Below are 12,135 nucleotides of genomic sequence, written 5' to 3' on the forward strand. Positions count from 1 at the left end.
TGGTCATTAGGCTCTCTCCAGACTATAAAAAGACTGCTTGTGCACACGCCCCTCTTTGCAGAAGTCAACACATTGATTAAAAGTTGGAGAACTTTTGTAACTAGCTTGGCAGGCTGGATTGCTGTCAAGGTTTGTCTGAGTTGCTGCCAAGGTCCTTATCTGTTTGTTCTGCTTGGCTTTCAGCCACCGAGGTTTTGGATTCTTGCTATTAAAGTACATTCCAGTTAAGCTTGTCTCGGCATTCATTACTGGACGGAGGAGGCAGTCAGAACGGGTTTCTATTGTGTCGATCTTAGAAGAGGTTTGGTTTCAAATTGTTTCTTTATTGCTGATATGGTTTCATATGATTTATTTCATTGTTTTAATTTTAATGTTAAGGTGTAGTCCTCCCAAGGGTTTTTTTTGGGGTGGTGGTGGAAAACTGCAACAACTGCTAAGCTGTAATATTTGTTCTGGCTGCAGATCCATCGCTTTTTCTCGTCTGCCCCAATCTAATATTTTTGGACCACAGTATCCAATATTCCACTCAAAGTACCACTCGATGTGGTACTTGCTTCAAAAAATCCTATACCCACCATTTTAAAAGAATAGCAAGGAGACCTATAGTTAGATGGATCACTTCTGCTAAAAGAGAATGCATTTCTGAATTTCTGGAGTTGGGGATAACAAGAGAAGCTGACTGTTCTCCCAATTGGTTGGCTGCTGTTCATAACTGGATCCTAGGTTAGCTACATCTTGATTTACAGCAGGGATGTCATCACAGTAGCATCACATGATGTATCAGAACTCCCCCCCTTTGCTAAACTGGGCATGGACGTGGCCACCATGTGACGTATCTGGCCCGCGCGCCATGAGTTTGATTTACAGACTCTTTGTTACAGCTGGTTGTTTTGAAAAACATGTTCCTAATTACCTCTCTATTAGATCGGCGGCAGTAACTCACGGAGGCGTCTGAGGTAACCGTAACCTTTTATTCAAGCAAGAACGTGTTAGAACATCAACAGTAAGTAGACCGGCAAGTCTCCATCATTTGACAGCCTTTTATACCCGGCTGTCAAACGGTTTAACCAATCGCCTCGCCTATGACAGTCCGGCAACCGGCAGGCGCGTCTGATTGGCTAAGACGCGCCTGGCTGCTGCTGAGCTGTCATTCTTAGCAATAGCAATAGCAGTAGACTTATATACCGCTTCATAGGCCTTTCAGGTCTCTCTAAGCGGTTTACAGAGAGTCAGCATATTGCCCCCAACAATCTGGGTCCTCATTTTATCCACCTCGGAAGGATGGAAGGCTGAGTCAACCCTGAGCCGGTGAGATTTGAACCGCTGACCTGCTGATCTAGCAGTAGCCTGCAGTGCTGCGTTTAACCACTGCGCCACCTTGGCTCTTCGTAAGTCTGAGGACTTACGAGGCTGCAACACTCTCAAGATCTTGTTGAGCATTAATGATACTGGCATTAAATATAGTGGTATATATAGGAGTGTGTCCATGTGTATGTCTCTACACACCCACAAATATATATACCCACCCACAAAGCCCACCCAAGGGATTTGAAAATGTAGAAGCTAAGAAAAAAATTATTGGAAGAATAATAATTATTAAAATGGTAAATAGAAGTACCATAACTGAAAGTTAGACCCCCCCCCCCAAAAAAGCTAGTTATTTAGGGGGGGAAAAACACTTTAGCCTTGGCTGAAATAGAAAAGGTTACAAAAATGAGTTCTGTTCATGAGTCCCATTTATTTGTTTTGAGTTGGCAGCTGAATGGTATTCAGGAAATTAACAGAAGTCTAAATTTGAGCATTATCTCTACTACACAGAACTGAAAATGGGAAGGAAGAAACTGTAAGCTTGAAGAAGTCAAGAAAGCATGAAAGGAATAAAATGAAGGACATTTTTTTTTTGCCATTTATGGCTTAATCAGTATGGACCAATTAGTGGGAAACAAGGCTTGGAGATGTGCAGGTGTCAGAGAAATCCATTATGCATTTCTTTTCCAGAAAATGTACATGCTCTGTTAAAAATAGAACTTATCATGACAGGAACAAGAATATACAGGCAGTTCGTCACTGTAGGTGTTGAAATATTTTTTACTCAAAAATTGCATTTAAAAATGTGAGTGTTTGGGAAAAGAAATTCCACGCGTACCGCAAGGAAAGCAGGAAGAAAGTTGCTTATGGAAAGAAAGAAAGTATGGATTTTTTTTCCAGGAGAAAAAAACCCCTATGGAATGATATGAATGCTTTAAAAATGCACTCATTTTGAATAATTTGAATCCTCTTACTAAGAATTAGTTTGTTCCACTAGGTGCTGGAACTTCAGAGAAAATATTTCTTCTCCTCCATCACAAATTGTCCATTCTTGTAACCCTGGTGACCTTTGACTGTCAGAAGAGAAATAGTTGATCATATTTTCTCTGTTCACAGGGGAGCCAAATCTCTGTTGAAGGTAGGTTTAATATTTAATGATTCCTTTTCTTCAGAACCAATCTAACTTTAAAAGAAATACAGCTGTTATTATTAAGCCAGGAACAAATGACATCAATTGAAATTTTTTTTTTTTTAAAAAAAAACTTTCAAGGTGATTGATGTAATTTTCTGTTAAAGTTACCTTTGCTAGATTTGTTTTGACTTTAATGATTTTCTGTCCTTTTTACTCAGAAGTCACAGCAGCAAATTGCTGTTTAAGTTTCTGGATGGCAAAATGTAAGAGGAAGTTAGCTGTAAAGTACAGCAGCTTTTCTTGGCATTAGTCACCACGATACAGGTAGCGTGAACAAATGCAAGTGGGTCCATGTAGATACTTTGCAGACACATCTTTCAAGGCACTGAATGACCTCATCTTGTATGAAATCATTTGACCTAGTAACTGTGCTTCTAAGATTCAAATCCTGGCTTAGCCAGAAATATGGGATACTCCTGGAATTGTGGCTCTACTGAGAACAATAGATAGAAGCAATGGTAAGAGATCCTTTTTGCCCAGCTGCAGCTTATAGATTCAGATTCATATTCAGATTAGTTTATTTGTATGCTGCCCTTCTCCGGGAGGGACTCAGGGCGGCGAACAACTCAAAGGGGGAAAAAGGGGACATAAACACAATACACGTAATTAAAATACACCAAAATCACACAGGCATACAAGTCAAGAGGAGAGGGGAACTCATCACTCCCAGGCCTGCCGGCACAGCCAGGTTTTGACGGCTTTCCGGAAGGCCTGGAGAGAGGTGAGGGTCCGAGTCTCGGCAGGGAGTTCGTTCCAGAGAAGGCCCTCCCCCGGGTAGTAGCCAGGTGGAATTGGCTGGTGGACGGAACCCGGAGGAGGCCGACCCTGTGCGATCTAACGGGTCTTTGGGAGGTAATTGGCAGCAGGCGGTCTCTCAAGTACCCATATATCAATTGTGGGCCGTTTTTTGCAGTGGGAACAGTCGCTCATGATATCATTAATCAGACTGAAATTAGTGAAATGCCAGCCATCTGGACTTGCCCTGAAACAGCAATCGAAAATGATGCATCGGTAGGCTGCCATTCATTAGAATAATGCAGGGACATGGAGTCACGGGAGGCAGGAGAGGCAGAGCCACACCACCGTCATCATGAAAAGAAAAGAAAATGTAAAAGGAAAAAGGCAAGAGCTGAAGTCAGGCTGAGCTAGTTGCTGCCAGAGTCACCGTGGATGACTGTTTAAAAAAGCCTCTTAAAAAAGCGCCCTCTACAGGAGGAGGCAGGAGAATGACGTTCTCTAGTCTGACTTTAGGCGTTTTATGATCATTCGAGCAGAGTTAAGCAAGGGTTAAAAGCCTAAAAATTCCTGACATAAGTGAGGCCAGTCGTTCTCCTGCCTCCTCCTGTAGAGGGCGCTTTTTAAGAGGCTTTTTTAAACAGTTAAGCAGAATCATCCATGGTGACTCTGGCAGCAACTAGCTCAGCCTGACCTCAGCTCTTGCTTTTTTCCTTTTCCATTTTTTTTCCTTTTCATGATTACGGTGGTGAGGCTCTGAAAGAAAGAAAAAGTGAGAGAGATGAAAGAAAAAAAGGAAAAAAGGACAGAGAGACAAAAGGAAGGAGAGAGAGAGAGAGAGAGAGAGAGAGAGAGAGAGAGAGAGAGAGAGAAAGAAAGAAAGAAAGAAAGAAAGAAAGAAAGAAAGAAAGAAAGAAAGAAAGAAAGAAAGAAAGAAAGAAAGAAAACACATGGCCGGCAAGCCACTCCCACCAGGTCACATGGCCAGCAAGCCACTCCCACAACGGAGGCCACACCCACAGAGTAGGTTTGAAAAAAATTTGAAACCCACCACTGGTCTCAGCTCATACAATCCATTTCTGAGTGGCCAAATGGAGAAAAGGTTGGTCAAAGACTATATGTTGTAATTTGATTCTGCAGCTGAGAAATTAAACCAGATGTTGCAATTTCTCCAGGTCAACTTGATAGTCATCCCCCTCCCCCCCAAAAAATTGCTCTGATGTTCTTGATATTTCTCTTTCATAGAATCACAGTCAAGGTCAGAAATTAAAACACACAAAACTCCCACCGAGGATCAAAATGTCTGATTTTATAAGTGCAGCCCTTAAATTGTACCCTCTGTTTGTAAATGATATATATGTGTGTAAGAGTGAGATTATGCCATTTCTCTTTTCCAGTAGCTGCCCTTGAGTTTGGCCTTTGGCCCTAATTTATTGTCACTGTCTTCAACTCCTTAGATGATGGGTATATTACATGATTATTACTGTGTCAATCTGTGTCAAGCATCTTGAGTGCAAGAGGCACAATATTAATAATGGGTACCTCATTTTGTACAATGCTATGTGCAACGTATTCCCTTTCGTAATATTTTTCCCCTTGAGTCCACTGTTTGTATAGCTAGAGTAATTTTATTTTTAAAGAGGTATAAATGAAAAAAAAAAGTACAACATGGGGAAGAATGTCATGATTTAAAGAGTGTTTAAAGAATGTTTTAAAGAGACTAAGTTTTCTCTGTTTCTATAAAGTAAATACAGTTTAATGAGCTTTGGAGTGAGGTATTTTTTTTCAGATATTCTAATAGTGTTTTATTTTTACTGGAACATAGGTTTACTGGGAAATGCATATATATATATGCAAAGTGTGACCTTCCTCCCACACTTGGGCATACCAGGGGTTGTGACTTTAAGTATATACCTCCCACCCTGGCTGGCTGATAAAAGGAGTCGTTCTCTGTAGCTCAAATGGTTAACTCCCTGCCTGGGAGGCAATAGAGCACAGGTTCGAATCCCAGTAAGGATTAAGGATATGGCTAGCTGATGAGAGCTAAATAGCTTGAAATAGATCTATACTAGTCTTCCTTTATTTATTTATCAGCACAAATAAAAACACAAATATATATATATATATATATATATATATATATATATATATATATATATATATATATATATATATATATATATATATATATATATATATATATATATATATATATATATATATATATATATATATATAAAATCCTTATTTTAATTCTTTATATATGTTTCTTTTGTCTTGTCTGTGAGCCGCCCAGAGTCCCAAGGGAGTGGGCGCCATATAAATGTCAATAAAACTCAAACTCAAAACCCTATGAACCCTTCAGAATTCAAATCAACCACACAGCCAACCAGCGAAAGCACCGACTCTAACCAACCAACCCCCCACAACCAGCACATCACTTCCCAGAGACCCTCAGCTGATGTGACTCCCCATCACAAGATCCATCACAAGACCCTCACTTGACACACCCAATGTCAGCCTCTGCTTCGGCTGCCATTGAAACGGGGAGGGAGGGGGCATGGTATTTGGGAGGGGAATCGTTATGTGCTGGAGGAAGATTCTAGACGCTCACCTGACCATCTCATTGCGCATGTGGAGGAAGGGAGTTTCCCGCCAAGGTTAACTGTCCGGCATTCCATCCTGGTGATGTTTTTTGAAGATATCTCCCACCTGACAGTTGGGTGAATTATAATTGGACTATGGACTGGGGTGCCAAGGGGAGGGGATTAAACTATACATGATATTCTTTGCTTTCGCGCCTAATTAACCAGATTCATCTTAGCTTCGCTATTATTCGTTTGTAATTAGTAAAAGTACACTTAATTTCAAACAAATGGAGTTGAGTGGTTTCTTTCCTGATTATTAAATGAAGTCGCACCTGACACCCACACCTGACCCATTACAAGATCTACAGCTCACACAAAATGTTTATAAGCAGAAAAATACGAACATCCCCTAAACTGCTGAAGATTTTACCTAACCTGGTAACGAAGCGTTTGGTAACCAACCAACAAGCTCAGAGAACGAACTTCCACCCCCATCCTACACCCGAGCTACAGGCATTTGCTACCATCATAAAGGTTAGGTTGTTTCTAAATATAATGGTGCATTTTTAATCTTCTCTCCATAAGCTTTACTAAACAAATATTATCCGCACAAAATGTTTTTAAGGAAATAACACTGTGGAAAAGGTTGAACAAACTTCATTAAGCATACAGTAAACCCTATGGGGACCAACATCTAAAAGAGAAAGCTCATTAGAGACAAGATTGGACAGAAACACTATTTCTGAAACTCTTTGTCTAATGGACGGGTAGAAAAGGGCCGGTATTTAATTCAAGAACTGAACCAGTTTTCTAGATCAAGATAATAAATTGGAAAATCATTACACTTCAGTTTTCATTCTTCTTTGAAGTTTGTGATGATGACCTCCAATCATAATAAAAAGTATATATTAAAGGCCTGCGTGACATCAAATAATGTCCAAAATGCCAGTGAAAATGGCATGAGTGAAATGTTTAATTGTATGCATTTTATATGCATATTAGGACAAGAACTCAAAAAACTTAGTTGACCAATGTTGGATAAACAGGAAGGAAGCTATCAACCAGACTGCATGACCACTTCCTGGCTATTCCTCATGTCAGTCCATGAAGATTCACAAGGTCACAAATTTGATCTAACCAGGACCACAGTCATAACCCAGGTGAAATCAAGGAGAAAAAGATAATTGCTTGAACCCTGGTTTTCCATCAATAAACAGACATACCCAGTCTACCAATTGCTGAGAATGAAAGAACTGCATCCTGAAGGTAGCATTTAAAACTATCTAACAGGCAACTCACTACGCAGCAACGAAACTATAACCCATTGACTCACAAGAAATCATACTACATCTTAGTTATAAGAGCCAGCCACTGAAACTATCAAACAAGCCGAAATCATACCATGACTCAGAAGCACCCAGATAAACAACCAGGGGTGAAATGCTACTGTGGTTCACCTGAATTGGTAGCATTTTTTTTAATATTCTGATGATCAGCTGTGTGACAATCAGCTGCGCCATGCAATTAGAAATTGTTCAGCCCAGCTGATTGCCTCGCAGCTGATCGTCGGAACTACTGGTTTGCTGAACTGGTAGCTCTGACAATCAGCTGTGCCGCACGATTAGAAATCATACATCACAGCTGATTGTTGCACAGCCAATAGCTGGAACTACTGGTTCGCCCAAACTGGTTTTTTTTTACATTCCAACGATCAGCTGTGTGACAATCAGCTCTGGCACACAATTGAAATTTGCTAGAAAGCAGAAAATCCTGCTTCCTAGCTCATCTAAATCACATGGCATAGCTGTTCACCCCCCCCCCCTTCACTGTTCTACTTACCTTTGCAGCAGGGGTGGGTTTCAGCTGGTTTGTACCGGTATGGGTGAACCAGTTGGTGAAATTTCGCGTACCTTCCTGTAGCCCTTCTTGTAGTTGCCACTTACCGGAATGCTGCCTCTGCCAGCCTGCCCACCCAACCCCCTGCTCGCTCTTGGCTCCTTCTTATAGTAAAGTTAATTACACCTGATAAGTACATCCACTCATTTAAAGCAACAACGGCCATTTTTTGTTGTATACAGATATATATTGCCTACCTGTTCTGACCCCCTCCTCCGTCCAGTAACGAAAGCTGAGACAAGCGTAAAATGGAATGTCCTTTCATAACAAGACCAGACTCTCGGTGGCTGAAAGCCAAATAAACAAACAGATAAGGACCTTGGCAGCCAGTCCAAAAAACCTTGGCAGCAATGCAAACAAACTCTGGCAGCAATCCAGCCTGCCAAGTTCGTTTCTCTTTAGTCCAAGCATTGACTTCTGCAAGGAGGGTGTGGCACAAGCAGTCTCATTTATAGTCTGGAGAGGAGCTTAATGACCATCAGCTGAGTATAATTACCTCCTATAATTACGTAGTTGTTCTTGACGCCGAGTAGCCCTTTGACGGCGTGCATCCCGGAACAACTCACTGTTGCTTTCTGGATCACTCTCTCTTGTCTCCTCCCCACTGATCCAAGGCTCAGGCACCACTTGGTGGCCAACCAGTCTCTCTGCGCCCTGCTCGGAGTCGGAACCCGGTCCAGGGGTCTCCACATCCTCTAGAACCGACTCATAGGGCCCCTTGCTGTCGGAGTCTGGTGGCAGCTCCAACGGCTCCTGCCGGGCCACAACATCTACCCAACACTAGGAGTATACTCCCAACACATCTCCATATGGGGGATGATTTGAGAAGGGAAGGACCTGAAGGGGCCTTCACTATTATAGTTGCAATGACAGGCTTGTGCTTAAAAATGCAAATGTTATGTTTTTCCCTCTGCTCTTAAAGGTGTTTTTATTCAGAAAGACTTTTGGCATTTAGGATGACTTATTGCTGAAGTGCGAGATAATCTCCTGGGCACTGTTATTTGTTTCTTATTGGATTGTTTTTATTTGATGAAATTTTATTGGGACAAGCTTTAATATTTTAATTAATTCTTACGTTATTTTATCTATTTATTGGGAGCCACTTGAGCACTATTTTTACTAGAAAAGCGACATGTAAGTTTAATTAAAAGTACAATAGAAAGTAGAACAGATTAATCCATCTCTAGTGGTATTTCTTTTCAGCTCTTTCATCTAGAAGCTGTTTTCTAGAAAGGAAACATTCCATGTGCATTGAGATATATTCTTAAAGTAAGGCTTATGGTATCAAAAGAGAATATCAGTATGTGAACTGTAATTACAGCATTACAAGGATTGTCAAAATAAATGGAGAAATAATACAGCATCTGTTGCAAGCTAATGCAATAAAGGAGGAAAAATAAAGAAGGGAATAAAAGCAAAACATAGAAGAAGCAGACAGGGAGAGAGAGAGAAAGAAAATGATAGAGGGATAGTAGAGATAAAGGACAAGTAGGGAAGAAATTAAAGCCAGAAAAGAAAAATCAAGCAATGATGTCTTACATTTTTATTTTTGTCTCAGTCTATTTGAGCAACCTGGGTTCACAAATTCACACTTTTGTAGCATCTGGGGCAGAGGTGGATTCCTACCAGTTTGCACCTATTCGGTAGAACCGGTTTGTCAAATCTACCGAACCGGTTAGAAGAGGTTCCACCAGTGGACCCGGAAAGCAGGCCACACCTACAGAAGAAGCTCCAAACTTTTTTGAAACCCACCACTGGTCCTTGGATATGATTATTCTACCCTATCATGCTCCTATTTATAAAACTCAGTGCCTCTGTGAAAGGTAAGGGTGACGACTGTGTTTGTGGTGCAATCAGAACATTGCGTGTGTTGAAGTTGTTTTAACGCAAACCAAAGATGCCTTTTCAAAAACAAGTATACATCATATTCTTATGCATGCCAGTGCTGTGTGTGAGGTAATTTAAGGTGGTTCTGACAAGTGTCGTCGGCATCTTCATATCCGGTCACATGGGTGGCAAGCCACTCCCATGTGGTCACATGGGTGGCAAGCCACTCCCACAAAGGAGGCCACCCCCACAGAGTAGGTTCGAGCAATTTTTGAAATCCACCACTGATCTGGGGGATCCTGGAAACTAGCTGCCCTTTGTTTAACGACAAATGGTAGTGATTTTCATAGTCTGGCTTTCCTGAGTTTGTCCCTCAGGGGTGTTAAACTGGAAGCCTGTGGGCTGGATGCATCACCACAGCTCCACAAAAGGAAAAAAATGTCACCTTACACCACATGACGGCAATGTGATGCAGTGAATTTGACATCCATGCTCCTAATCTACAAGCAGCACAAGAGGCAGCTACTACTTTGATATGAAGGATAGGAGTGTCCTGGCAGTTTTAAAGACATCAGAAGAAACTGCAAGGGTGGTTTATTTTATTTATTTATTTATTTATTTATTTATTTATTTATTTATTTATTTATTTATTTATTTATTTATTTATTTTGTATGCCGCCCACTCTCAGAGAGACTCAGGACGGCTTACAGGTAAAAGAGGGAGGGGGGGACATACAAAAAAAATAAAAAACAACATTAAAAATTCAACAACATTCATATAACTTAGGATGGGGCTGGAAACATCAACAGCCCCAGGCCTGCCGGAACAGCCAGGTCTTGGTCGCTTTGCGGAAGGCCGGAAGGGTAGTAAGGGTCCGGATCTCAACGGGGAGATCGTTCCATAGGGCCGGAGCAGCTACAGAGAAGGCCCTCCCACGGGGAGTCGCCAGCCGACATTGACCGGCAGATGGAATCTGGAGGAGGCCCAGCCTGTGCGATCTGTAGGTCTCTGGGAGGTAATTTGTGTGTTGTGTGTTGTTTCCTTCAAATATCTGCTATACTAAAGCACAGGTTATCACCATCAATCGAATCATTGGATTCATCCAAATGCATGTGGAAACCGATCGCTGAAGAGCTTGTGTCTTTAGGATGATGGTGGCAAAATCATGAATCCAGAAGAAGGCAGATTGTACAATTCCTGGTACTCCACTGGGATGCCACCGTGGTAGGAAAAGGTTTAAATATCTCATCCAGAAGTTTGACTTTAATTTGACTTGACTTTCAATCAGTAGACAACAATAGAAGCTTGATACAACTAAGTAAGATGCTGTACTGTATAGGACATAAGAAAAAAAATCATATCTATGTAATCCTGTTCACTGCAGACCTCCTCCATACATATAGTGTCTTTGGTTAAAAGGAGTGGTGTGGTGGCTTAGTGTTGAAGACATTCCCGTCCTATTTGGAAGGTTGAGAGTTAATCTTTGGTATCAGCAAATACATAGGTGTTGTGGCCCAGCAGGAGCCGTTGGAGCTGCCACCAGACTCCGACAGAGAGGGGCCCTATGAGTCGGCTCTGGAGGATGTGGAGGACCATGGACAGGGTTCCGACTCCAAGCAGGGCACAGAGAGGCTGGTTGGCCACCAGGAGGCACCTGAGCCTTGGACCAGTGGGGAGGAGACAAGGGAGTGTGATCCGGACATCAGCAGTGGTGAGGAGCCAAGGGAGTTGTTCCTAGATGCCTGGCACCGGAGAGCTAATAGGCATAAACTGTTATGCACTTACAGGAGGTAATTGCACTCAGCTGGTGGTCATTAGGTTCCTCTCCAGACTATAAAAGGAATGCTTGTGCACACGCCCCTTTTGCAGAAATCAACACATTAACTAATGTTGGAGAACTGTAATGTTAGCTTGGCAGGCTGGATTGCTGCCAAGGACCTGTCTGTCTGTTAAAAAATTCCGTAAAGTATCTTTGGCTCGGCATGCTTTGGTGTGGGGCGAGGGGGTCAGAACACATATGGCACAGGTATCTTTGGGCTAAAAGAAAATCTGCTGTGAACTCTACATGGTGTCAGGAACGGCTTCCAGCCAGTAAATACTCAGCTCCATCCAGTCACCCCCAAACTCTACCCTGAATTAAAGGATTACAGGCTCATAAAAAGGGAGTTTAATGTCTTTAATTAAAAAGACTGATTCTATTTATGTTTTGTTTTCCTTTGTTAGCTGCCTTGAATATCATCACACACTGGCGGAAGTGCAAAATATAAATCCCATACATTAATAAACAACTATGCTCCCTCACTAGGCCCTGTTGTCAGGCCACAGCAGAACTAATCTCCTGTGAAAAGGGATAACGGAAAATCTCTTTGCAGATTAAAGCAGGCAGAGCAAGGGAACAGCAGAAATGTCTAGACTCTAGAGTGCTCCATGTATTGTAACTCGCGACTATCTCTGCCTTTTCAGTGATTCTGGCTTCTATTTTAGAAGGCCAGCTATCATCTCCTGAGTGAAGCATGTCAAATCATACTGTAAAAACAGGCCTCTCACATGGGAACAGAGCGGGGGGGGGGGGGGAGAGGGAGTGATGT

Source organism: Thamnophis sirtalis, unplaced genomic scaffold (assembly GCF_051295495.1).
Source record: "Thamnophis sirtalis isolate CommonGarterSnake01/CBP01778 unplaced genomic scaffold, rThaSir2_p1.2 scaffold_7, whole genome shotgun sequence".
Taxonomy (NCBI): domain Eukaryota; kingdom Metazoa; phylum Chordata; class Lepidosauria; order Squamata; family Natricidae; genus Thamnophis; species Thamnophis sirtalis.